The sequence below is a fragment of the Manacus candei genome, unplaced genomic scaffold (assembly GCF_025592945.1).
Source record: "Manacus candei isolate 608988 ecotype Guabito, Panama unplaced genomic scaffold, ASM2559294v1 h1tg000014l, whole genome shotgun sequence".
In the NCBI taxonomy this organism is placed as follows: domain Eukaryota; kingdom Metazoa; phylum Chordata; class Aves; order Passeriformes; family Pipridae; genus Manacus; species Manacus candei.
In genome coordinates this window covers 67975280-67992035 of record NW_026138062.1, presented here as the reverse complement: position 1 = coordinate 67992035, position 16756 = coordinate 67975280, and the positions used below count along the sequence as shown (strand labels likewise).

The 16756-nt window shown below is 36.7% G+C and overlaps 1 long non-coding RNA gene across 3 annotated transcripts in view; it reads left to right on the top strand.

The window, feature by feature from the left end:
• LOC127467544 (uncharacterized) overlaps positions 1–16756 on the top strand; it is a 118166-nt gene that overhangs the window by 69856 nt on the left and 31554 nt on the right. Inside the window, exons 1-2 of one of the 3 annotated variants that reach the window (XR_007903175.1) lie at positions 10362–10622; positions 16058–16181. This is a non-coding gene — a long non-coding RNA (uncharacterized LOC127467544). Of the gene's footprint in view, positions 1–10361; positions 10623–15692; positions 15951–16057; positions 16182–16756 lie in introns of those variants that run through there. The other 2 variants (XR_007903176.1, XR_007903174.1) reach the window with 2 other exon arrangements.

The window sequence follows — 16756 nt, the reverse complement described above, 5'->3', positions numbered from 1 at the left end:
GCAGATCAGGGGAAGAACTTTTTCTGGACTTTTTCATAAACTCTTTGGAATGGTAGGCAAGGTTCTGTGGACACTAAGAGACCTACCTCAACCTCCTTTAGATGATTAAGAACCAGCTTTTTCTGAGTTTTCAGTGTCTTGCTTTACTATTCCTTTCCAAACCAGATGATGTCTATTACATGAATTTTGATATATATTTGCCTGAATAATAGAATGATATCAAACAGCTCACCAAACTACGTATATTTAACTTTGTGTGAATCCATTGATGTGCCAAGTGATTCTATCCTACATTAGTCAAGGACCATCAAACTCTTACTGTAACTCTTTTTATGTTACGTGACAATGAACAGACCTGTGTACTAAGGTAGTTCACCAACTATAGTGCAATGGATTTTTTATTATTTTTTTTGTTGGTATGGACTTCTTCTTTTACAGATGTTTGTTTTTAAAGGTCTACAAAAAGGTCAGTTGCACTGATCAGAGGCCTGGTCCAAAAGCTTTGAAGAAATAACAGTTACTCTAATTACTTTCCTATAATAGAGTTTTTCATGTTTACAGGTATTAAACTGAAGAAAAAGTTCATCTGGAGATATTTTATTATTACTACTTTATTTTTAACAAAGAATTGATTTCCGATGAGGTTTCTGTGGAGACTTGTTTTGTTTGGTTTGTTGTTGTTATTATTGATGTGTTGTTGTATTAAGTTTTTTTTTTCCCAGCTATTCACATCCTGAGCCTACCACACTTGTGTTTTATTTCTGTTCCAGTAAACCACATCTAATGTTTCTGCATTTATATTTTTATTAAAGTTGGGATAGGTTTGTGTTCTCTATTCTTGTATAGAAAGCATTTGCAAAAAACACTTCTGGACCAGTGCACTTTATGTTTACACTTAAAGAACAGTGCAGGAAAGAGTTGAGTCTAATAGACCATCTGCTGAAGTGTGAGTGTGAAATTGAAGGTACAAGTGTAGCTAAGATGGCTTGTTAAGGAAGATTTGAATTCTGTTAAGAGAAATATGCCTTATTTTCTATCATAGTAATAGAATGGTTTCTAACATACACTTTAATGGATCAATTCATGTAAATTAATTAGGTTCCATAAAAAAGATGATTATTTTTGTAATGGTGGACATTTCAGTAACAGCCTATCTTTGCAGGTTTATATCCTAACAAAATATTAGGCAGTAGACTATTGAAATGTCTGGATAGACAGTAGTGATTACTGCTATTGCCAACAATAAGGCAACAAGATTTTATGTTTCTTCTCGTGCTTGAGAAATCATCATTTCAGACACATTTGAGTACCATGGAGTGAAAACATCACTGGCATAAGGAGAAACAAACTAGAAAATGGAAATTTACTGTATGTGCAGCTGAAAAATATAAACCTATTTTCTAAATAGCTTTCCTGAAAAACAATCATAGCAATAGTCATTCTCTATTCCTTTTTTCTGCAGTAATTTCTTAATTCATTTTGGAAATGGATCTCAGTGATCAGAGACTATTTTAGCTGAAGTTCATGTTCAGGCTGAGGAAATTACGATGTGCTGTGGTCCAGATATGACATGGCATTTTTTCTTTTACTGAATACAGACTAAATGTAGTGTTCCTTTCTAAAATGTGAATATTTCTGTATGATAACTTTTTATATATAGCATATATGTTTGAAGTTTTCCATTCACTTTCCCAGAGAAAAAAAATCCCTTTACTATTTCTTTTACCAGTGAATTAATTATTAAGAGTCAGAACTTTTGTTTTAGTACAAACAAAATTGTTCTAAGGTGATAGCTTAATTCTTTTTTTTTTTTTTTGGAGAGGAATGGGAGCCAAAGGCATTCTCATGTACATCTTTCAGAGTATGGTGGCCATATAGGTATAGGCAGTGAGCTCTAATGATGTGTTCAGATTCAACCCTGTATAAAATTAAATGTTTATTAACTAAAGATGGATGGCCTCAGCAATGTAGACAGTTGTAGATACCTCCTTGGATTAGGAGACCTAAGTTCAAAGTCCACAATTAAAATTTAGTCCCCTTGTCTCCCTAGTGAGAATAGATCAGTTGTTTGTGGTTCAACACTTCCTCTTCTGCTAAAAGTTCCACTCTTGAGCTCAGAAGCCTGCTTGATAGTAGTTTAGTTGAATAGATATATCTCTTTAAAGTATTTTGCTTGGGTAAATTGACATTTTTTGTATCTGTTGAACATCCCAGACTAATCTGAAGTATATTAAAAGCAGCTTCCTTTCAGAAATTAATCAAGGATTTGTGTCAAGAAAACTTCTTTGCTTAGACAGCTTGAATCCTCTCAGTAGAATTCTCTCCATATTCACAATAGGTTACCATAAACTTAATTTCCTTACTTACGGGGCTTCATGAAACTAATTTTACTTTATTAACTTCATAATCTTAGCAGTTGATTATTTCCATTTACTGCATTAATGGAAGCTGATATCTCTCCTTTTAACATGATAAGTCCATAGGGATAGTTTTAAGTTTATCTGTGTTTTCAGTGAATACCTAAAATATTAATTCTATTTTCATGGCTGCTAAAAGTTTTAGAGATACTATCTTTTCTTCCTATGGAGAATACAGGTGTATGCAGCTATCACGCTGCAACTTCAATTAAGTTTTATAATATTTTCCTGGGGCTTGCCTGTATTTTCCTATCTACTTTCTCTTGTGACTCTTTAGAGAATACTTGTAACAATGCCTTTTATTTGCATTTTTTAATACTACTTGAACTTTTCCTACTGCTCGTTTGTGAAACAGTTTGTGAACAAAGAAGTGGGCACTTTGGGGTGATTACTCTAAAGTATTTTTCCTAGACTGTCTTTGTGATGCAAAAATTTTTGTGGGGTTTTGTTTTTATTTCATCTTTGAGTTTTGAGTCCATGTTCCTCTTGTAGAATTGCTCTGAGTGACAAGCTTTTACCCCAGTGACCTGCAATCAGCCGCCTAACAAACTGCCCATAACAGAACAGTGAGGAACTTGGTGTATCCTGGGTATGTACAGTAAAACTTTAGGCTCCGTGGCATCATGTCAAATCCCCTGCCCTTTAAAGGGAGTATGGGAACATAGTTTGGAGGGGTTTACCTAATTTGACTGGTGGTGGAAACAGTTGTACTTTTCTCAGGGGCTCTGCTGCAGTCTCCATCATTCCTCAGCACGTGCCTCTGCTCACAGCTGACTCCAGTCCTTCCTGTCCTACTGGTTTTCAATCAAAGTCATTGGAGTAGAGAGAAGAGAGTGGTTTTGTGCAGAGGTGCTGCCAGGAGCTCAGTTGCTTAGACAGCAGGAATACCCCAAGGAGATGTGCAAAGATGGAGGTAAGAAATAAGTGTCCTGTATTTTAAAAGTTACTTTTTCTAGAGTCCCCTCAGATGTAAATCTGCTTTTGTGGGTGAAACCTGATGCTGACTTCAAGGCAAATCACAGAACCATATCCCCAGCTCTGTCTGGGCTGCAGAGCAGCAGTGAGTGACTGTCAGAGCACCCTCTGGGTGAAGAACCTTTTTCTAATATCCAATCTAAACCTACCCTGTTGCAACTTGGGGCCATTTCCTCCCATCCTTGCTACCTGGAAGAAGAGACTGACCCCCACCTCTCTACAACCTCCATTCAGGTAGTTTTAGAGAGTGATCAGGAATAGCTTTGTCTTAATTCAAGGCACAGCTCTGAAAGGAATTTAATTTATCACACAAATACCACTTAACAGCATGTGTTCGTGTGCTCATCTATCTTTTTCTGGACTAATTCATAGATAAGCACTTCTTTATGATATAGGTGATGCTCAACAATAAATTCATTATGAGAAAAGTAAGAAAAAGGTGTTAAATTAAAAAGAAAGACAACTATTTGAAATGTCTTTGGAGCCTGGAGTAACCTGCTGTAGGACAAAGTTGTGATGATTCATAGGCAATGATTTGGAGCTGTTTCTGGAGGAAACGTTGAAAAAGGATTTGTATACATTATCATTATTCCATAGTCAGGATCTTAATGAGGATGAGTTATGGGAGGAGAGGAGAAAGTATTAACCATCTAGAAAATAGGTATTTAAAGGTGGCCTTATCCTATAGTTGTCATCACTGTCTATGAAAGACAAGCACTGTTTCTTTTGTCATTGTCTTTGTACAGTAGCTGATTTCTTCATGGGTTATAACTCTTGTTTCAGCCCACTTCAAAAGTTCTTTTTCATTTCCTATGTGTTGCAGACCCAACACAACAGTCTTTTTGTGACTATCTGCAGTGGAACAATGATTTTATTTTTTTTTTTTTTTGGTACAGTGGAGGGCAACAAGGATGATGAGGGGAGTGGAGCATCTCTCTTATGAGGAAAGACTGAGAGAACTGGGCCTGTTCGGCCTCGAGAATGGACAACTGAGATTAAGATCTGTCAGTATCTGCAGGGAGGTGTCAGGGCATAGCCCGGGCTCTGCTCAGTGGTGCTGAGCAGTGAGACCATGGGCAGAAACTGATGCCCAGGAAGTTCCACCTTAACATGGGGAAGAACTTCTTTGCTATGCAGTGATGGACACTGGAACAGATCACCCAAAGAGGGTGTGGAGTCTCCCTCACTGGAGATATTCCAGAACTGTCTGGATATAAATCCTGCACCATGTGCTCTGGGATGACTCTGCCTGAGCAGATGACCCACTGTGATTCCTTCCAACCTGACCCATTCTAGGATTCTGGGATTCTGGGATAGTATATTTCTACAGAAAATATTAAGTTGAAATAATATGTGGAGGAGAAAGTGAGACTAAGAACTCTAAAGTGCATTAAAGAGGAATCAACCATTACACCTTAATAGAACTTGGCTTACATATCTGTAGCATACTGGGATAGAGTTATTAAAGTATTAAGGAAGAGGATGTAGCTTTTGTCTTATAGTCACAAGTCCCTTAAAAAGACCTATTTGCTGATCTAGCTCCTGTTACAAAATAAAAATGTACCAGCAAGTGGCACAGCAGAATTTTTCTGGGCAAACAGAGTGGCAATCCCATTCATTCCCAGATTGTGTTCCTCCTTCCTTCACACCTGTGAGAAGAACAGTGACTATTTTATTAGTTTGTTCGGCATTAGATTGATTCTCATCACTTGGATTTTTGTTGTGTCTGGCTCAGGAGGATGGTGTGGTTTTTTAAGGCAATGGGAACTGAATGAATGGAACAAATGAGCTGAAATTTGGATTTTTGTGTGAGGCAAGCTCCATACTCCTTTATTTTACTATGACTTTGAAGCAACTTCTTTCTTCCTACTCAAAGACATTTTGTGGGTGACAGGGATGTAGACATTTTCTTTGCCTCCATCTCCAGACTTTTGTGTCTTCAATCCAGTTTATTCCTTGTTACACATTACCTAGGGACTTTGATCCTTGTCTCATCTAGAAGCCCAGCCATAGTTTTACTTCCTGAAAAATTATCATAATTTTCCACATTTCTTGTCCCTTTGTCTGTAGGCAACTTTTGGCAAATAATTAAACCAGAATACTGCAACTCCCAATGTCCTCTCTGTTAAAACCTTCATAAGAGACTGTTCACAAACACCATTTTCCAAAATGTTTTGTAACTCATGTCCCAATAATATATCAAAGCTTTCCAAAAATTTTTACTTTTCACTGTTTCAAAACCGACACTTTAAAGTAGGCTCTTGAGGGTTTTTTAGTTATTAGTAAATTAATATTATAATTTAGAGAACAAGTCAAAATGTCATTTGGCTATCATGGTATTACTTGAAAAATGAATTGAACATTGGCTATTCTCTAGGTTTAAATGATGCTGGGAGCACTTTGCAATCCTCCTCAAGAGAAGGGTTTGGGGTTTTTTTGTTTTGGTTGATTGGTTTTTAAATTATTAGTCTCTACCAATTAGGATATTGATTGTGTTGTCTGTCTTGGCCCCATGCACAATTTTTTGGGAAGAGAAATTGAGAAATATTACTTGTGGAGATGAAAAACCTCTTCGTAAATCATTTGCATTTTCCAATTCGAACATTTTGGTTCTTCAGGAGAAATTTTTATTCAGGTAGCAAAGAAAAGGAGAGAGTAGTTTTCTGGAGGAACAGACAGCACAGACTTATATCAATAACTTTAGCAGAGGACTCTGGGGAAAAAGGAAGAGGGTTGCATTTACTAGCAGAATAATATCTACACCCACACCTGGTTTGCAAGTGTAGGCTTTGTTATCTACTGTCCTTTCAACATGGAATTTTCTTTGAAAATGTGCCGGTTAAAAGCTAAAGAGGGGACAGTTCCTAACAAATATTAAAATCATAATGATGTCAGAAGTCCCCCTTGCTTTTAATTGTGTAGTGGGCTGCTGCTGAGAGAACTTTATATACCTTTGTGTCTAGACTATGTATGAAACATCTTATTTGGGAAATATTCTTATGTGGATAAATAGTCAGTGGACAACGGACTCAGTGTGAGTGTTTTTCAAGCACTATAAATATACTTGAAAAATGTTCTGAAATTCCTTTTAGGGTGGGCATCTTCCTTCAAAGGAGTGTTCAGAAGCTGTACCCATTGTATACATGACATCAGGAGAGGAGATACGCAAACTGATGTTCTTCTGAAGGTCTTCAATGGGTTTTAAATTGGTTAAATGACTGTAGGCATCGTTAATGTGTAGCTTCTTCAGTAATCTTTCTTCTGTTCATCTGAGGCAGTGAGAGACTCATCGTACTCAAATCTCCTCAGATAGATTTACAAGAAGAAAAATCCATATTTAGAGAATACCCTGAAAATATTAAATGGACTTTACGTCTTAGGATTTTGCATATTCTACAGGATGAATGTATGCTCTGAATCTGTCTGTGCTTCTCTGTTAATGTATGGCTTTTGGTGTATGGCCAGCAGAAAAATCTTGTCTGCATGTTGGGCGTACTTGTATCCGAAGTTGTGACTGCTCTCACAACCCACTCTGCTCTGTGCAGCACAGCAGCACAGCCTAATATGTTGGGATATCACCCAGGAAAATCGTGACTCTGAATGCTTTGAAGGATACAGGGATTGTAGGCAGATTTTTCTCTCAGGAGGAGAGCAGGTGGGAGTGTGGTGTCAGTGTCTGGGCAAGAACACTGTGAGGAGAATGGAGAATGGGAACATCCCACCAAGGCAGGGCTGAGAGATGGTGGGAACTTCCACCAAGCTTGGAGACATCAGTCTATCTATGCCCATTATCTGTGTAGGTAGAGGTTTTGACTCAGAAGAGCAGTGTCAAATAGGGCCCTTAGAGACTGTGGAGTCAAAATAGTCACTGGTCTGTTCAGGGTTGAAGGAAATATGGAATTTATGAGGATGAGGCTTCAAGGATGATGGATCTTCAGATTTGTATGCTATTTCTTTTTTTGTAGGAATTTGTGCTGTGATGTTTTTGAAGGAGATAAACTGCATTTTGGGCTCAAGAATAGGGAATACTTTTCACAGTAACACTGAATTGAAGGAGTCAAAGTAAGTGAGAATGCAGCTATTGGAAGAAATTCTATCCCTGGGGAAAAGGAGTTTGTGGGGTTTGATTTTGTTGTTTTGTTTTTTTGTTTTGTTTTGTTTTGGTTTGGTTTTTTTTTGAGTATATTTCATTTTGATGGGTTTTTTTTGTTGTTGTTGCATTTTGGTTTTTTTTAAACAAGATAAACACCAAAACATAGAGGATGTGTTCTTAGGGGGAGAAATTATATATATAAATAAAAATTTATATTTATATATAAAAGTTTTGCATTCATCACAGCAAAAGGCTAATCATTTGCTCTGTTCTCACAGAAAAATATGTTTCCTATACAGTTGGCAGAGTGTAGGGGCAGATAGATAGCCTAAGAAGTAGGCTTTAAATGTAATCTGTGACACACAGTGACTTTAATTTAGGGCAGTAATGCCAGCTGAAGTCTATTCCATTGTTTTTTGGAGGCCACTATAAAGAACTCTGATAGACATAAGATGAATATTATTGTTCCTGGCAATGAGTAATCATGCCAAAGCATGATTCTTCAACAGACTTGTATATCAGCTTAATAAAACTACAGGCCTAAAAATGAGGGGAAATCTCTTGAGGACTTTTGCAGGCCTTCATTCCATATGGTTCACATCCACGTTTACACATACCTGTATGTGTTCTGTCTCCATCCTTCTGTAAAAAATTGTTCTATTTAGTATTTTTATAAAATATTGAAGCAAAGGAAAGCTTCCAGTGTTTATGCACTGCTACCTTAGAATCTGTTAGCATGTTTCCAGATTTATCCAATTACATTTGTTTTGAAAAATAATTTCAAATATATTTTCATTAGAAAATAAAAGCAAGCTCAACTATTATTGTCAAAGAATAAAAATATTAGCCTATATTTCTTCTAGCTCAGCTGCAACTACACCAGAACCATCTGCACAGATGAATTTAACTTATGTCTCTACCCACTTACATGTTTAAAGTTCCCAAGCAATTAAAGAATCACAGAATTTTGTTTGTCTTTAAAAAGAGTTTTAAAACCATTTATTTCCTAAAATAATAGATTATTCTGATTAAAAATTAATACAGGAATGAGAAGTAAAAACCACTCTCCTGTGAACATGTGGGATCTGCAAAAATATATGTTGGTTATTAACATCCCCTTTTGTATGAAAGGAAGCGATTTTTATTACTTCTGAGTTTGTTTGTGGGTTTGTATTGGTTTATGTTGTTGTGTTTTCTTTCTTTCAGAAAAATAGAAAGTGTATTCAGCTCTTATACATTCGTAAAGCAGAATTATTTTGAAGTAGTTTGTCAAGGAGTTACCCTTCACCGAAAGTTTTTAGATATCTGCAAACACTGTGGAGTTGTTTTATCAGGCTTAAGGCTGCAAATGACTAGGTTCCTGGAACTTAAAAGCATCAGAAGTTAACACCTACTTTTTTTTAGAGGAAAACTCTTATGCTTGAATTTAAGAAATGGAAATTAAGGTCTTTAAAATTCTGCATTCAAGATAAAATGGAACAGTGGAGGCAGAACACAGGGTGCAAGGGTGAATACAAATCATTGTGCAAGGGACTGTTTCAGAGGGGTGGAAACACAAGAAGATTGGAGTATAATTAAAGGCTGGCATGAGCATTTTGGTAGGAGGATGTTAGAAATAATTTCAGTCTCATTACAGAAGCAGTATTGGATGCAAAAGCTTTGTTATTGGCTGGGCAGCAGCGGTGAACTCCTGAAGATTTCGAATTGATGTGGGTGTATAAAAAATTGGTTGAGTAATACTAACTCAATTATGGCTATTGTGAATTTCAATTTGCTACAGTATTGAAAGAAATGACTGTGGAGAGAAATAAAGAGGAAGAAATAAGTGGAGAGTACCTTGAAACAGTAGCAAACCTTAGGATATTGTAAATATTTAATGTATGAACTGAGTAGGTTGTAGCTGTTGTCTATATGTTATAATTAACTACCTGAAAAAAAGGCTGATTAAATTCTGCACAGACTAGTATGCTCTGGGGTATGAGGTGAGCTGAACCTTAGCTGTCTTTGTGATACATATGTGATGAGTTTTGCAGGCTACTCCAGGACTTCTCTTGGAGCCTTGCTCTTAACTGGATAGGCCTGAAGTGTCTGGGTATGGTCGTGGACATTGATGGAGTTCAGTACCACCCTTCAGGTGAAATTAGCACAAGGATGCACCACAAGTCTTAATTTCAGACAGGTTTTCACTGTCTCTTGAAGGACAAAACCCTCCATTTAGCTATCACCCAAAGCTTGAATTCTAGAGAGAAAATGCTTTGTTTTCTTTTTTTGACAGACATGTCTGTGTCAGCAATAGACATAGACTCTGCCCTCCTGCCTGTAGGGAGAGAAAGGCTTTTTATGTGAAAAGTCTAGATGTTGTAAAACTTTTTTCGGTTTCTCAACTGTTCCTGCAGACCTACCTGAACAGGTTCTTTATCCTTCATATTTCTATTTCTTCCATACAAACAAGAGACACTATCTTCATCTTGTTACTAGAGAACAACAAAGATACCTGTGGGTTATGGGATGGAAGATGTGTGGGAACCATCTGATACAACTACACCATACTTAGCTCGAAGTCCTGGTATAATTTTTTAGCATATTTTGGACCATACCTGCTCTGGAGATTTTTCCTACAATAACAGATACAGATACAACAGTGACAAGGTTTGACCCCAGTCAGCAACTAGTACTACACAGCTGCTTTCTCACTCCCTGCTCCCTGCCCCCCATCCCTGGTAGGGAAGAGAATCAGGAAAAAAAATGTTAAAATTTGGGGATTGAGATAATACTGTTTAATAATTGAAATAAAATAAAATAGTAGCACTAATGATAGCAACAATAAAGATAATTCTACTGAAAAGGAGGGAGAGAATAATAAAGCCCAAGAAAGATAAGTGATGCACAACACAGTTGCCCACCACCCACTGACCGATGCCCAGCCTGTCCCCAGTTGGCCTCCCCTGGACAAATTCCACAGTTTATATACTGAGCATGACAGTCTATGGTGTGTAATATCCCTTTGGTCAACTCAGGTCAAGTGTGCTGGCCGTGATCCCTCCCAGCATCTTGTGGACCTCCTCACTGGCAGTCCATGGGAAGCTGAAAAGTCCTTCACTTGGTGTAAGCCCTGCTCAGCAACAACCAAAACAACGGTGAGTTATCAATATTGTTCTCATACCAAATCCAAAACAGCACTGCAATGCTAGGAAGGAAAATAACTCCATCCCAGCCAAAACCAGGAAAAACAGGTGCCAGCACTTTGTCTTAAAGCAGAGCAAGAACAGTCCCCTGGAGCAATTGTGCCTGCTTGTCCCTGGTTACAGAAGTATTGAATGCTTTTCAGTTGTTCAGTATTTTTCAGTTGTTCTAGTATTTAAATAGAAATCAAAGCCAAACCCATCTACTCAATGACACTGCTTCCAGTTCTACTCCCATCAACATCGGCATCTTCGTTCCTAGCTCAGAATTCGGGTCAAGGGTATGGGTTGTGTTCTGCTTGAAGTTATGGGAACACTGCTATTGGTATCATCAGCTCTTGTTCTGCCTCTTGTTTACTTTCTTTAGCACATTTACAACTTAGTATATTGGCTGTTGACTAAAGAAGAAACAAATGGAATTATGACAGAAGATTTAAATAAGAAATTAAGATTTTGAAACACAACCCGTGAGAACAAACAGATTGAACTGCTTTACTGAGCTGAATGTTGTGTCCTATTTATGAAAGAGTTTGCTAATAGAGGCAGTGGTCCACAGTAAAAACAGTGCTTCTGACTGCATTACTGTTCTCTAGCACTAGTAATTCTGGGGTTTAGAGTGACTAGAGCTATATGTACAAAAACAGAGAAATGATTCTTTATGGTAATGATCCAGCCTCTCCTGCCCTCCTTATGCACTGAAACACGAGAATTTCCAATATTTGACTTCCTAGCAACAGTGAGTATCATTTCTATACTTTTCAGTTGGCTAGTCCATTTCGTGGAGGAAGAAAAGTCTTTTCTGTCTGTGACTGAAACTTCCATGCACACATTTTAATGTTTATATGTTGTTCTAGTCCTCACTAGAAACGGTGAGTAAATGGAAATTGCGAGGTATGTGAAGAGTTGGTGTATTGTACATACAAAATTTAGCTGAACAGAAAGAGAGGAACTATGATTTTGCTTCAATGAGATCTGTAAACATGTGTATAACAGTAAAAAACTATTTCCTTTGAAACCTTTAATTTCTAGTTGTTGCTCTCGTCCTACCCATTTTAGGAGCTTTGAGCGTATTTCCAAGTCTCCTTTTATGAGCTTTCTTTTAGTGCTCTATGAATGTCACTTGGAGGAGGAGTAAAGATATTTCAAGAGCCTCTTGTATTTTTCTACTGTAACATTAAGCATATAAGATGCTCATAAATATGCAGTTGACTATCAAGTGCATAGACTCTGGAAATGTCAACTGCTTATACTCATCACTTTAAAAAGAGCTAGAATTTTGGCTTGGTATTAATCACTACAACAATTCTGTTGACAGGAAGTATTTATCCATATTACATCAGCTAAAGAATACAGGGAAATCCAATAGTGCTGTGCAAAGTGAAGGAGATGGGGGAAATTCTGGGGTTTGTTCACTTTTGAAATACACTGCTTTACTGTCTCTCACTTAGGTTATTAGAAATATTGGCACTGAGTACTGAAAATAGGCTTGGACCTTTGGTGCTCGCAGTGTATGCTCTCAGGTTCTTGCTTATCTTCTAATGCTAGCTGTGTCATTACCAAGATTTCTCCTAGTTTTTTAAATACTCCACATTGTTGTGTAGCATGATGCAAGTACAATTGCAGGTATAGTTTTCTTTTTAAGAAAACATCTATTTAAACAATAAATGGGATCACTTATATATCTGTCATAACTCCCAATATGGTGCAGCTTTACTGGGAGAAACGTTGTTACATAGAAGAACATATTATTGTAATTCACAGAAACATGGAATGGTTTGGGTTGCAAGAGCCCTTAAAGATTATCTAGCTCCAAATGGCCCTGCCCTGGACACAGGCACCTTCCACTAGACCAGATTGCTCAGGACCCAGTCCAGCCTGGCCTTGAACAATTTCAGGGATGAGGTGTCCACAGTACCTCTGGGAAACCTGTCCAAGTGTTCATCACTCTCATAGTAAAGAATTTCTTCCTAGCATCTAATCTAAATCTCTCCTCTTTCAATTTAAAACAATTAACCCTGTGGCCTATCACTATGTACCCTTGTAAGAAGTCATCTTCTTTTTTATAACCCCACTTTAAGTACTGGAAGGTCACAATGAGGTCTCTCCAGAGCCTTCTCTTTCCAGGCTGAACAACCCCAGCTCTCTCAGCCTGTCTTGGTAGGAGAGATGCTCCCACCCTCTGATCATATTTGAGACCCTCCTCTGGACTCACTCCAAAAGGTCCATCTCTTTCTTATGCTAAGGACTCCAGAGCTGATTGCAGCACTCCAGGTGTGGTGTCACGAGGGCAGAGTAGAGGGACAGAATCATCTTTTTTTCTTCTTCCTCTTTCATGGTGATCTTTACAAATATGCACAGTCTTTGGAAATGTTTTTTTGCTTTAATTTAAAATGCTTTTTCTCACAAGAAAGTTAAGAAAAATGTCAATAAAGAAAAAAACTATTTAGGTTTTATACAGAACATGAGTTCTGATGGTAGCTTTTTACAAAGTAAAAGTTTTATTTCAGTGTTTTTTTAAATCACATAAAATCATGTTGCTTGATATTACAATATGAAAGCTTTAAGATACTTAATTTTCTACCATCATTCTGATTGATTTGGTCACTCTCATTTTTCATTGATGCATTTCTCAATATAAGTTGAAAATAATCATGTCATGGGATACAAGAACTACTGCCCCAAACTAGAGGGAACATCTCTGTAAATCCTTTAACACATTGCCAAGAGGAAAGATTGCGTTGTGTCTGATCCTTTTGACCTAAAGACCCACAGTCTGAACAAGGATCATAAGACAAAACCAATTAGTCAAGAGTTTGGTTTAATGGAAGGTTACTATAACAGAAATTTGTCTTTTCATATGCATTTTATATGCAATGTTATGTTCCCCAGTGATTGAAATTTGAAGATGAAATAAAGATAAATTTATGTAATTTTGATAAATTTTGCTTCACTTAGAACAATACATAGTTGACATATGGAGCATTTTATTTCCCTAGGTGCTTATAGACATTTCTCATCAGTGCCAAGATGTAAGAGACATAGAAGCCTTCCATAATACATATTTAAAACATCAGTTTGAGGCAGCTCTGTTTGTATCTTGATGCAGATTTTCCTGTCTCCACCCAATATTTGTGTAGCCTTTCTAGTGCTGACACAAGGTGGAATTGATCTTGCCATGTACAATCACTTCCAGCCCAGAAAAACTTGGTGACAGTCTTGCACTGAAATTTAAGCAGTTTTCTTCTTTTTTCCCTTCAGCATTGCAGTTTGTGTTTGTGAGCACATGTGAAAGAAACAGTAATGCCAAGGATGGGAGAGGGTGGACCATTCCCTGCTCGGCTGGTGGATGCTGCAGCTGGATTTCTTCCAGGGCATGGAAGCTCCACACGCCCACAGGGAGTTGCTCCAGCTTTCCAGCTGCTCCCTGAAATTTCTGCTGCATTCTTACATCAATTAAGTGACCTCTTAAAATTAATGAGACATGTTTTTACAACCTTCTCTCAGACAAGGCAGTAGTAATTGCTGTATTTTATGTGATAGAGTGTTTAAATTGTCAGCGTGGTAAAAAAATCATACAAATCCAGTGTAAATACTTCAAGTTGCACAAAGTAATTACTAATCTTAAAAAAGCATCAGATATGCAGAGTTAGCTAATAAATGACAAATGAATAATTCATTCAACATAAAAGAGAAGGGAAGAGAGGTATTAACATTTTATCCACAGTTACTCTTTGACAAGCTGTTACTGAACTACTAGATTTTTAGTTTTATTATGTTTATTCAAAAACTTGCAGCATTTTGTAGTATGACTACAATTGACTTATAGTGATTTTGAACGACAAATGTGAATGTGCCTTTGTGTATGGGTGTCTCAGATTAAAGATATATATAGAGAGAAACATTTTTTGGACTATTTGTTTTCAATCATTCACACTGATAGTATTTGGAGGAAGTTAGTAAACTAACACATACATACCCTAAATAAACATATTTACTGAATAACACATTTTTTCTTTACTTAAGTTTCCGCAATCTTTCTGCCCTGTACAAGCTCATCACTTGTGAAATATCCAGAGTTTATATTTCTGAGAAAGGCCTAGCAAGGTTGAAAAGATCTTGGTGTAGTTCCTCAAATAATATTTCTCTTTTTGGAGGTCAGTCATTTCAGTTCACAATAAGTAATGAACCTTTAGTATTAACTGTAATATAAGATGTCTGTGAGAATGTATGCTAAACAAACTTGAATATTTTTTTGTCAGTAATCCAAAATTGCTAACCCATTCAAAACTCATGCATCAGGCCTCAAATAAGAAAAAAAAAGAGGCAAAAAAAAGTTCCAATTATATAAGATTACTTTATAATGATTAATTGTAAGTTCTTTGTATCTGCCTTCTGTTTTTTGACCTTTAGAGTCAATGCTTTTCTTTGTTACCCAGGGTAATATATTATAATATTCTTACACTGCAATGTGATCTCAGGGAACCGATGTTTTAAGAAAAATACCAATTATAATGAGTCTTGCAGCAAAGCCTCTGGAACACATTTAGTGCACCTTAGTTTTCAAAGTATTTTCCCTTTAATTTTTGTTCCTCATTTTTTTATTTTTTTTTTAATATTGTGTTTGATACCATGTTTCCCTTAGGTGGGCATTCATTGGGAAGAACACTCATGTTCATTTTGAGTTGTCTTAAATATACACTTTTAAAAATCACCAGTGTTAAAAAAAAAAAAAATCTACTAGGCAGGTCGATTCTTCCAAAAATTCTCTTTGGATTAATGGATTTTCATATTATTTTAAGATGGAAGATCTGGTTGGCATCTTCATGACATAGGGATTTCCCCTTTATTCTTTCTACAGAAATAAGATGTCAACCTTCACCTGGCTGAAGAATAACTGTCTTTTTCTTTTCCTCTCCCTTTGGCATCTAATAGAATACATGAGGTGATTAGAGACACAAAAAGAGTTCATCAGGACTAGAAATGATGGGGGTTTTTTTATGGCAGATATATGGAAGGAGAAAAGAAAAATGTCACTAGTAGGGAGGAACTGAGAAAAGATACATCATTTATTTGATCCTTTTTGTTCAAGAAAGAAAGGCAAGTACTTCTGCCATCTCCAAGTTGACCTCAGAAGACACCATGTTCTTACTGAAGAAGCTCTTCTAATGGAAAAAAAAAAAACAGAAAGGGGCATGAGTATCATCATCTTCAACCTAGGTTAACTTTAAATAAAATTAAGAAGAAACATCCTTTATGACCTCTACTTGGATTTTGGAAATGAAGGTGTGACCTTTGCTTTCATTTTTGAAACCTTAGGAAAAAAATTCTGTTTCTGCTTTGTTTGGTTTTCACTGCTTAAAGTGTTGAATTTGTTTCAATATCTCTTTCAGGAGAAAAGCATGAACATCATGCAGAGCTTGACTGCCTTGAGATCAAATGGAGCAGTATTGGGATAATCCAAATTTGCCAGCTGTTTTGCTGATTATTTCTGGGAGCAATTAAAAAAATCTTGAGGTATGGTGTTGCCAAGGAAAATATTGTGCACTGTATTTTCAGAATCAGAACTTGGGCAGTCATAGCACCTATAGTAAATATGAAAGCCAATACATTAATGCATAGCCCTCCTACTGATGTAACCTAATGTCCTTTTTATGTCTGAAGAACTGAAAGCCAGTATTTCAAGGTCTGCAGAGCAGGAACCATCTGTTTCCATCTACCCAGCCTCTGGATGTTACTGAGATTCTAAATACTGATATAATAAGGAAATATTTGAAATAAATCAAGAACCCAGTTAATATTTCTGTTTCATTCCAAAATGGCAAATTTGCACAGTTTAATACACTCTCAAAGATTTTCCTGCTGAGGTGATAAGAGAGTGTCTACAGACATTTCAGTGATAGGAGCTCTACAAAAGTTTTCTAAGCACACTGTAGAAAAAACTGCAGTCACTTTAGGCATTAATTTGGACAAGAGCAAGAAATCTAATCTATGCACTTTGTGTCCATAATATTGAAAAATATTATATATTATTTGATATTATAAAATCAAAATATTGTTTGCATATCTTTAAAGGCCTTGTAAAGTTTTCA